This window comes from Helianthus annuus, chromosome 16, assembly GCF_002127325.2.
Source record: "Helianthus annuus cultivar XRQ/B chromosome 16, HanXRQr2.0-SUNRISE, whole genome shotgun sequence".
NCBI classification, from domain to species: Eukaryota; Viridiplantae; Streptophyta; class Magnoliopsida; order Asterales; family Asteraceae; genus Helianthus; species Helianthus annuus.
The window spans coordinates 117795483-117807210 of record NC_035448.2 but is presented as its reverse complement, the minus strand read 5'-3'; the positions used below and the strand labels follow the sequence as shown (position 1 = coordinate 117807210).

The following is an 11728-nucleotide window of genomic DNA, read 5'->3' as shown; positions in this document are numbered from 1 at the left end:
GTTTTACCTCAATGCCGTTTACCAAAATTAATTTTAATCAGAAATGATTTATCGAATTTTGGGAAAATGAGTTGGCACGTCGGTAAGCGGTGCGGACCATGACAACATTGACGAGTTTCATATTGAAACAATCACGTGTGAGGCGATATTTGAGTTCAACGAATCTGGTCAAAGAGTGCTATATGAGATGATAATAATTCATAAAGCAGCTTAAATATCGACAAGCATAGGAGAGATTAGAAATTCAAAACCGTATCCTGCAACTGCTTCGTGCATTGCCAGGAATCTGAGCGCTCTCCTTAACTGGATATCCACCCGGTGTGGAGTTCAAGGTTGATATTTCAGCTACTTCAATTAATCGAGAAATCTCTTCACAGCAACAAGATCATAAACCTCCGGGTCCGGCTGGTCTTCCACATTGCACCAGCGAAGGTCTTTGTCTTTCTCTTTGAGAAGTAGTGTGCGGTTGTTCAATCCAAGCCAAGGCATCCGCACACCTGGTTGGTTTGTTCAACGAACACATTTTCATCAATCACACTGCAAAGAAATGTACACTGCACGTTCATTTTGTCGATTGTGAACTTCAGACGTGCTGCAGGTGCGTTCATTTTGATTTGAATCTATCCCGGGGACCCGATCAAAGCCTTTAACAATCACACTTTGGTATCATTTTCATTTTGTCGAAGCTTCCAATTTCTTTCATCAGACATTTCTTCTTTTCTTTTTCTCTACATCAAAGGCAACAATTTCTTTTGTCGCCTATCTTGTGCAAGGACGCTCCACTATCAACAATCCTATGACTATCGATAGTTCCTCCTGGAACTTCCTGCACACTCACTCAGAGATTAGTTGGAGAGGGGGACCCAAGCCTTCATAGACTTGGGTTGCCCCTGAGAATCAAGAAATGTAATTTCAATCTCTTGATGATTTGGAAATTTCACGCCTCCCCCTGAACCTTCACCCGTTTTAGGTTTCCAAGCTTGTTTCCGTTTACCAGATTGTGTATTATGTACAGATTTAGAAATCTCCGGTTTTAACGGTTGTGACAAAATTGGTTTCCTTTAAACAGTTTCTGGTTTTAAAGCCTTTTCGATCACCTTCACATTTTGACGCCGTTGTTTTGTTTCCTATTCTTTAACAGTGCGTTTGTCTGTTTTTGGTGACACAGGACGACGTTGTGAATGACCTTGTTCAGAGGGGGTTCTTTCAATAAAATTTGGTTTGGGCGAGTTTGTGCAGTCTTTAATGATGTGCCCAAACTTCCCACATTTGAAACAAGTTCTCCTTTCAACAAACTTAGGAGAATCTGATTGACTACCTGACGTAGAAGTTGTAGACCCAGAGGTACTAGCTTCACACCCGTTTGTGTGTTGGGTGTAATTGTTATCACTATTACATTTCAAAATGTTGACTTTTTGTACAAAATCAGTATTTGATTTATTTTCAAAAGTCTCCACTTTATCAGTACCTTTGGAGGCCACAAACTTAACGTCTTTTGCTTTCTTCTTGTAACGAGCTCCTTTTGAATCAACCTTAGCTTTTGGCTTTGGAGCTCGTTGTTGTTGTTTACCCTTAAAAGCAATTGGTTGTTGCTTTGTCGGTGATTTCTGTTTTCCAAATTGTTTTCTGATTTCAGCTTTTGGAATTGGGTCACATTGAGTTGCAATGACTCCTGGAATTGTCTTTCCCAAAAACTGGTTTGTAGTATCTTCAAACACTTTGTCAATCAAAGATTGATAGACGTTTTTGATTGGAAAATCTTTGTCTGAATAAATTTTACTATCACCGACTAAAGTATACAACAAGTTATTGCTTTTAACAGCAGACAAACTTTCCTTGTCATCTTTGACATCCTTGACAGGATCTATCACTTGCTTGGCAACAGGTTGCACGCCAAGAGTAGGAGGATCACGAAGAATATGATTCTCAATTGGAATTTCTACTCCTTTCGTCTCATCAAGTGATTCATCCTGGTCATTCACATCTGATTCATCATCTGAAGAATCATAGTCCTCGATGGTTGGAGGACTTTGATTTGAAGCACATGATGACTTTTCTTTGTTATCAGATGAGCCCTCCGATAAATTGTCCAGTTTGAACCCTAGGCCAGTAGTAACTTCCTCATAATCAAGAGGCACACTGGGTTCATACCGAGGCATATCCTCTTCATCGGGCAAACCAAACAAAGTGTAAAATAAGAACACGTAACGGGTGCGGAATCCCCGTGACGGTGCAAACCAAACAAAGTGTAAAATAAGAACACGTAACCAAAAGATTCAATATCTATTGATTAGGGATGAGTACAACCCGAAACATATACAAACAATGTTTACAGAGTTTCACTAAGTCTCACAGGTGTCTCCTACTTGTCCCCATTTCACACAGAGACTAAGAGACCTATTTATAGTAAAACATACACAGACCTTGACGAAACGCATAAAGGCACTCGACGAAACACTAAAGTCGACGAAACACATTCTGTTTCGTCGACATACACATTAAAACTATTCTGTTTCATCGAGTTGTAGTTAAGCCCAAATAGTCAAATCCCAATTCACAGTTTTCGGCCCAATGGGCAAAGGTTACGTCCCAAAGTTGATGAATCTGTTTACATTTTTCACCAAGTCAACATAAGACAAATGGTGTGACATCACCATGACATCACAATGATGATGTCATGGTGATGTGTAAACGGGAATGGCTTGCGGCGCTCCGTGCTTCGCGTGTCGAACTCTGGGGCGCACGACGGAGGAATGTCGTGACGTCGGGCTTGAGCCGGACCTAACCGTGTCGAAACCAAGTCGTACCGAGCCGAGTCGAACCGAGCCGAGTCGCGTCCACACCTCTTTGTATGTATTTGTCGTAAAACAATGCATGTGGCATTCTAAGGGTAAATCCGTCATGTTTTTAGTTAATCTGTGCCATCTGTTTCTGCATAACAGTTTGCAGAAACAGTTTACAGTGTGCAGGCCTTGGCGAAACAGGTCTGTTTTGTCAAATGGATGTCGACGAAACAGACTTGTTAACTTTGTTTGTGTTTCGTCAAGGCAGTCAACGAATCACACTTGATTCGTTGACTGTTGGGCTTGTTACTGGGCTAATTCCTGTTTCGTCGGCCCATGTTCAGTTTCGTCAAAGACATAAGCCCATCTGCTATATATAGGCACAGAATGTTCTCAGTTTTCTCAGAGATGAGAGTTTACCCTTTGTGCTTGTAAGAACTGTGTTTATATCAGTTGCTTTATCTCATCCAGTTAATCAAAAGATTGTGCTTCTTTGGTTAGCCTTTGTGTTCTTTATGTTCTGTGTTTGATTGACTAAGTTAAGTGGTTTCCGCACACTTAGCTTTGTTTGCTATAAACAAGGATTCTGTAGTGAAAATCGATCCTCCGATTTAGGGACCTATATTGTAGGTCCCGTTTTTTTTTTGGCGGATTGATAACGTAAACCTATCCTTGTTTATCACAAACACGGTAACGGGTGCGGAATCCCCGTGACGGTGCAAACCAAACAAAGTGTAAAATAAGAACACGTAACCAAAAGATTCAATATCTATTGATTAGGGATGAGTACAACCCGAAACATATACAAACAATGTTTACAGAGTTTCACTAAGTCTCACAGGTCTCTCCTACTCGTCCCCATTTCACACAGAGACTAAGAGACCTATTTATAGTAAAACAGACACAGACCTTGACGAAACGCATAAAGGCACTCGACGAAACACTAAAGTCGACGAAACACATTCTGTTTCGTCGGCATACACATTAAAACTATTCTGTTTCATCGAGTTGTAGTTAAGCCCAAATAGTCAAAGCCCAATTCACAGTTTTCGGCCCAATGGGCAAAGGTTACGTCCCAAAGTTGATGAATCTGTTTACATTTTTCACCAACTCAACATAAGACAAATGTTGTGACATCACCATGACATCACAATGATGATGTCATGGTGATGTGTAAACGGGAATGGCTTGCGGCGCTCCGTGCTTCGCGTGTCGAACTCTGGGGCGCACGACGGAGGAATGTCGTGACGTCGGGCTTGAGCCGGACCTAACCGTGTCGAAACCAAGTCGTACCGAGCCGAGTCGAACCGAGCCGAGTCGCGTCCACACAAAATGTATCAACAAACTCCCCCTTGGACGCTACTCGTGATGGTTCGTCTTCTGTGTCTTTCATGTCGGAGGATCTTCAAAGTCTTCACGCGTCGTAAGAAGAAAGTGTATCAACAAACTCCCCATTTCATTTAGGAAGTGTGTTAACAAACTCCCCCTTAAAATGAACTCTCCTATGAGTTATGTTGGTGAATCTTTTGATCTTCAATTCTTTAGATCCTTGTGGTGTTGATGAAGGGTCAGCGGCAACTCGATCATCTTTATCTTTTGAGTGCCTTCACGTCGTGTCTTCATTCCAAAGCTTGTCATCGAACATGTTCTCCTCACCTTTAGCATCTGCACATGCAAGAAATCTAAACGCATAATGAGAACAACCGCTTGGAATATAGTTTCCATAAGCAAACGACACATGAGTGACCATATCTCAATCAACTACCGACCGACGACAGTTTGAAAGTTTAGAAAATTGATCAATTTTAATCCTTTAACTTTCAAAACTTGTTAACTTCGACTGTTTATGAAGGTACAATTGTTTTCCGGCTTAAAATCAGGATTTTGGGTAGGATAGACTCGAGTTCCAACATCGGTCAATCAAAAACAAACTAGAAGCAAAATCTTTTTGGATTTTATAAAGTTTATATTAAAACACACCTAAAATCTTTTTTTTGGTATTTTTCATTTTTCAAATGTAAAGACGGAAAACAATAAATAAATATATACAAAGATGCAGAAACTGAAAGCAGTAAATAAATATATACAGACATTCTTTTTGCGAGTTTCGAGGGTAAGAGAATCATATCAGTGTACGGTCACGCCAAAACGCTCTTGTTGTTCAATTAGTTAACATTAAGATAAGCATCCTATAACAATTATTGGTATTGTTGTCCACTTAAGCTCAACTTATCAGATGTAATCGTGGCGAGGGGATACGTTAAGGTATGATTTATACTTACCGACCGGTGTTCATCCACACACGACACATTCCCGTATCAAGGGATGCACGAGAGTTCATCTTACCGGTGAGTATACCGATTATCATCTGTTTGACCGTATATGATGTGAGATTCTCACTTATTTTGATTTGAAAACAAGCCCTATGTGATATCACCATGACATCACAATGATGATTGATGCAAATGACTTTGATAATTTAGAGTTTGTTACTTATAAGCGTGCAAAGAATTCATATGTTAGTTATCATTCATTATTTGTTTATAGTTATTGATTCAAGTCTCAGTGTTCAAAGTTTTCATTTCGTAAATTTTAGGTCGTGGCATACACGCAACAACTTGAAAAAATGTACCCGGAAGAAACATAATGCGATGATTTGGCTATTTGGAGAGTTTGAATCCCAAGCGTAAGGGTGGTAACTTGTTCGGGGTGGGATCTTCTGATACTTATTTGTGCTGATCGGCACACCATCTTCCACAACTTATGCGTCATATGATGATGCCAGGCAGTTACAAGAGGTATTATCATTATTGTTGTTTTTTTAGATTGACCCGTTAGTGTTCACATATAGAACTGCAATTATTTAAAGTTTTAGGTTTATGATATTTGTTGGCTTGTTGCTCTCATATGGTAGTACAATGCTAAAAGAGTACAACGTGTTAGAAACTTGTTAAACCTTTTTAGGCTTACACGGACATTGGGTTATGGCATGGGTTAAAGCCGGTATATTTAGGAATTTTTGCATTGTTAGTTAATGATTGTATTTCTGAATGTTGCCTAGTATAATTAAGGTGATCCAAAAAAAGGGTCAATAAAAATTGCAGAAAAAACCGGATCGCTGCAGTGCCATAAAAACCTGTAGAACGCTCTAGAACGCTGCACTTTTTTTTTTTGACGGTTTTTGCTGAAAAATATACATTTTTTGGCGTTTCTTTTTGCTGAAAAATCTACATTTTTGGATTTTTTTTGCTGAAAGAACCTGCAGTTGTTAGGCCGTTTTTAGCTGAAAGAACCTGCACTTTTTTGACATTTTTTGATGATAAAAACCTGCATTTTTTTGGGTTTTTTTTTGCTGAAAAAACCTGTAGATTTTTGGCTGAACAATCCTTCAATTTTTTGATGATAAAAACCTGCATTTTTAGCGGATTCTTTTCTGAAAAAAACCTGCAGTTTTTAGGCTTTTTTTGCGGAAATAACCTGAACTTTTTTTTTTTTACTTTTTTTGCTGTTAAAAACCTACTGTTTTTGGCGTTTTTTCGCTGAATTAAACCTACATTTTTTTGCCGATTTTTCGCTCAAAAAACCTTATAAGCAACGTACATGTCGTTAACTGACAACGTACACGTCGTTCACCGATTTTTTGCCGATGTTGTTTTTACTGAACAATTTGCCTGTTTTATGGTTATTTACGATAATGCCCTTGCACATGATAACGCCCCTAAATATGTGTTTAATGTTACAATTTGTTTTTTTGTTAATATGTATTAATAATGTCTACTTTGATGAATTCTAGCTAGTTCAAGCGGAGTTGGAAAAAGAAAGAGAGGCCCAAAAAAATTTGGAAGCGCCTTTTGCACAAAGGGAACAAGAGCAGGAACAAGAGCAGGCCGAGCGTGAACGGGAACGGGCCGCAAATGCAGTATGGAAAAAAAAAAGATGGAAGAAATGATGAATAGTTCAAGAAAAAAGTAAAGATCGTGTTCATTTTGTAATATGAAAACACACTTTTCATATTACAAAAGCGCGTTTTCATATTAACTTTCGGTTTGTGTTACATTTTGAAATTTTAAGATCATATTAGTTTTGTAATATGAAAACACGCTTTTCATTAGAAATTTTTGGTTATTATTACAAAAGCGCGTTTTCATATTAACTTTCGTTTTGTATTACATTTTGAAATGTTAAGATTGTATTAATTTTGTAATACGAAATGCACTTTTCATTAGGATTTTTGGTATTCATATTTAAATATTGTGTACAGGTTTTTTCTATTTTCTAAAATTTTTCTGCAATTTTTTGCAAAAAAAAAAAAAAAAAAAAAAATCTGATTATATTAAAAAAAATGTCGCAAACTTTATTTCTGTAGGAAATTTGTAGGTACCGTGTCGCAAAAAAATCTAAAATTGGTAGGAAATTTGTCTAAACAGTTTTTAGAATATGTAGGAAGTTTGTTGAAAATGGTTTTTTAATTAATTGTTTTCTTAAATTATTATAAAGTATGTTAAAAGTGGGAATTTGTCGAGAAAAATGGTGGAAAAGGCTTTAAAAAAAATTGTCAGAATTTTGTGAAAAATCTTGCGATGGTTGTAATTTGTCGGAAAGTTGTAGCAAATTTTGTGGTAGTTTTGTTGCAATCATACTTTCCGACAAGTATTTTTCACATGAACTTGTTTTGTCGCAAATATGTAGCTAAGGCCAATTTTCCACAGATTTGCTACAAATATGCTTGTCGTAAATCTGGCTGTTTTCTAGTAGTGCTTTAAGGAGGTGAAAAATTAAGTTTGCCAATTGTATTCGCGGTAAAAACAAACACCGTCTACACTTGTTTCTAGTTTTCAATGACAAGAACCAATTACACCATATTGAGATAGAAGAAAGGATTATCTTCAAGAGTGATTAGACCTTCAGGGAGCTCCTTTTTCCAGCAAACTAGTGTCAGTAAAAGCCACCATTGACTTTGTTTTCTACTGCCACCTGTGATTAGACCTTCAGGGACCTCCTTTTCCAGCAAACTGATCATCATTCCATGTAGAAGTCAGCATAGGCTCACTCAGCATGTTCACATTGTTAGCATAGTATTCTTGTACCATATTGGTCCCAATGTACCAGCATAAGGATCCAAACCTAACATCCCATTGTTGTCTAAAGTCCACACATGAGCCAGAATCTCAGTCTGGGCCTGGGCTTGAGACAGGCCCTGAGAATCAGCTTGAGCCTACATAACATATGCACAATTACATACAATATACATTAATCTACAAGCACACAAGCGCAGAGATCAACTCGATTACCATTAATGATCACCTGCGCAGAGGATTCCGGGATATATCCTGACCAGCAATAGAATCAGCATGTGTCTTTGAAGTATAATGGTCCCAGAATACCCCCCACCAATCACTTAAAAACCCATCAGCTGCATCACACCCTACACCAACACATAAATCGCTAACTTAAAAAAACCCTATGTTCATATCGGGAAATTGTACTACTTATTGGGCCACATTCTAAAATCAAATGCCCAATCTTTTCTTTTAGAATCTTGAATTATAACTAGAGGTGGCAAAATGGGTGGGTTGGGTAGGTTTGGGTAATGGGTTAGGATGGGGATGGGTTAGGATGGGTTTGGGTTAGGATGGGTTTTTTAAGAAAAAGGTCAAGATGGGTTTAGGTCATAATGGGTTTCGGTCATGATAGGCTAGAAATTAAAAAAAATTAGAAAAATTTAAAAAATTCAAAAAAAAATTTAAAAAATCAGAAAAATTCAAAAAAAATTTAAAAAAAAATCAGAAAAATTAAAAAAATCAAAAAAATTTTAAAAAAATCAAAAAAACTAAAAAATTCAAAAAAACCCAATCGGTCGTGAATACGCCCAATCTGTCTGGCGTTCTTCGATTTGTTCAGCGGCTGATTCTCTGACACGCATCGAAGATTATAAATTACTGATTTAAATTACTGATTCTCCCAAGTAGATTCAAGATTTCTAAACACTCACAATTCAAAAGATTTTAGAAAATGATTTAAAAAAAAACAAAACAAAGTTATGTGAATTAAAAAGAATGAAAATTGGGTTCACCATTAAATGAAAATGGAGATCTGTGAATAATAATAGAAAATGACAGAAGATGATGAGCTTTTAAATCTTGGATTTCAGTAATGTATAATTCAGAAACGCAAGGTTCCAGATCAGGTCTAGAATCACAAGCGGACGTGAATACGCCCAATCGGTCTGGCGTTCTTCGATTTGTTCAACGGCTGATTCTCTCACACACATCAAAGGTTCACGGAGCATCCGGCGGCTGCTGGCGCGGCGGAGGAACATGGCGGCGCCGCGGAGGGAGGGAGTGGATCTGACGAAGTGGCGGGTGCGGGAGACGCCGTCGGTGGTGGTGAGGAGCGGCGATGTGGTGGTGGAGTCGTCGGTGGAAGAATCATGGCGATTGAGATGACATGATTGGCGATTGGATCGAGTGGGGGTAAACCCTAGTTCTAGTTAGAAGAAGAAGAAGTCGATGAGGACATGGTTGTTGATTGTTTGACAGTTATCTGTTTTAGGGTTAGATAGTTAAAACTTAAAAACCCATCCTCACCCATGTTAAAATTTAGATGGGTATTTTAAAACCCATCCTAACCCATCTTGACTAAATCCTCAACCCATTCAAACTTATTTCTTTTTTTAAAGAGGCCCAAAATAACCCAAAATATCATGGTTGGGTTTTTATTGCCACCCCTAATTATAACTGATTGGGCCACATTCTAAAATCACATTCACACTTTTGGTTCAGATTAGGATATAGCTCAACATAAGCTATAGCAACACGGGGTAAGTTGACGTTTCGATAAGGAGCTATGCCATTGTACTTAAAAGATGATACGTTTGGGGCATCAATGGTGAGACCCATGGGCTTATTGAATCCAATAAACCATAACTCGTGGAGAGAATTACTTGAGATGTTAATACATCCACTCATAGCACAGCCAGCAAGTGTCAACATCTGAAGAAGCGGAAAACTTTCGTTGCAGTTTACGAACATCGTAGTGTTCATAGCAACCCCAACTAAATGCAAATTCATTAACTTTTTGCAATTAATAAGCTCAATCGTGCATGGTTTGCCACGCGGTCCATGGAAGTATAAAGTTTTAAGATTTGGTGTGTTGAGGTACAAATTCTTCAAGCTTCCACAGCGGTTCAAGTGAACAATTAATAGCTTAAAATTCACAAGCTTCAGGTTTCTCATCCCCAGGCATTTAATCATCTACTGAGTGGAACTCATCATTCAAAACCTTTGGAAATTCCAACTCGTTTAACCGCTGCTTAGTCAGCCAGAGCACTGTTTGGTTTTGCGCATTTCGTCGGCGCCATTCTCTCGATAGAAAACGAACATTATCTTTGTCTAATGGCGGAAGAAAAGACATGATATGTTGAAGTACATTTTCAGGCAATCTGGAGACTGTGTCTTGCGGATCAAGTATCCCATGCTTGCTTTCCAAGAATCTTTCCCAGGAAGACTTTCAAGCATTTCGCAGCCTCATGATACCTTGAACAAAGGTTTATGATTGCAAAGGTTGAATATCCCCTGTACACACAGAAAGATATATAAAGCACCAAATTTTTCGTACACGCATAGCTGGACATAATACTGGTTAGATCTACATTCAATTAAAATACAGGTAATGCATTGGAAACATGAAATAAGAGACCAGTATTAGAGTTAAACCTATGAACTAGAGAGTGGTTAATCATGTTTATGTACTATTTTAAGGACAACTGATTTGCTTATGACATGATATGAAATATTTTGACACTGCTGATTTACTTATAAAGATTATCTAACTATCCTCATTTCTTTAGAAAATCAATACAAAAATTATCAAACTATCTTCGTATCTTTAGAAAATCAATCACTGTTGTATTCAACAATCAACTAAAATCCCGCCGGAAAATCAAGCCCTTTCGACTTAACTATATATGGATTCAAACATAGAAAACCAACACTGCATTCACGCAAGAGAAACCAACCATCTACAGAAGCTAACATATATTCTACTGTGAAATGGTGGTGAAGATCTTAAATGGACGGCAAAGGTGATTAATCGAAACTCTAAAAGCAGCAGAGAAAAACAAGTAAAACCTATAATATTACTGAAAACAAAATGATCTCTAATGTGCTCTGTTTGGATTAAATTAAGCACCACAAAAAAGCAGAAGGAAGATCAACATCTCAACAAAATCTATAGTCATTTGCAACAGATCTAAAAGGTAGTTGAACTGAAATTTCAGAAATGTAGAGTTTAAAGTTACCATGTGCAGTCAGATTGCACGGGATACCTGTTATAACCTATGAATTCTCAACATGTTATGATCGAGTAACATGTACGTTCTTCAGTTCCCTGCATGATTAAACCGAATACAAGTAAGAAAACCAAAAGCTTATGAAAAAAACAGAACTGGAAATCTCGTCACAATAATAATAGAAAACAAGATTGAAGGTTTACCCTGAGATCACGTCGCCTCTTTTCCTCTAACATTGTTGACGATCGTTACCAGCTAGGGTTGTGTACGGCGGCACTGGCTGAAAAAGATACGTCTGTCGAATTGTTGAAAACTAGGTTTTTATGGTTGTGCGTGGGTATGGGTAAGGTGTGAAATTTACTACTCTACCCCCTCCATTTTACATTTTGTTTTAGTCTTGTTCATCACTTACCCCTTAAATTTGTGGATGTTCATTAATATATATAAGTCCGGATAACTTATATGCATTCTGATTTTAATAGAAAGGTGATGCCACCTCACATAAGAAAGAATATATTGGGAGAGCACAATACATTCCATACCCAAATCTTGGAAGCTTAATCTAAAGCCAAAACCGAGTTACTATAACACTGAAAAAAGATAATGAAAATAGAAGCAAAGAAACAAGAATTAAAGAAAGCTTTGCCTGAGATCC

At 37.8% G+C, this 11728-nt stretch overlaps 1 long non-coding RNA gene across 3 annotated transcripts; it reads right to left on the bottom strand.

Annotated features, from left to right (window-relative positions):
• Positions 1-8124: 8124 nt before the first annotated feature.
• On the bottom strand, positions 8125-11434 carry LOC110917568. Of its 3 annotated transcripts, XR_002580664.2 has the most exons (4): positions 11277-11385; positions 11110-11171; positions 9727-10357; positions 8125-8208 (listed from the first exon to the last, which is right to left on the bottom strand). It is a non-coding gene; the product is annotated as an uncharacterized LOC110917568 (long non-coding RNA). The 3 variants fall into 3 exon arrangements; XR_002580663.2 differs by lacking the exon at positions 8125-8208 and having other exon boundaries at positions 9828-10357; positions 11083-11171; positions 11277-11434; XR_002580662.2 differs by lacking the exon at positions 8125-8208 and having other exon boundaries at positions 9828-10357; positions 11277-11424.
• Positions 11435-11728: the final 294 nt, after the last annotated feature.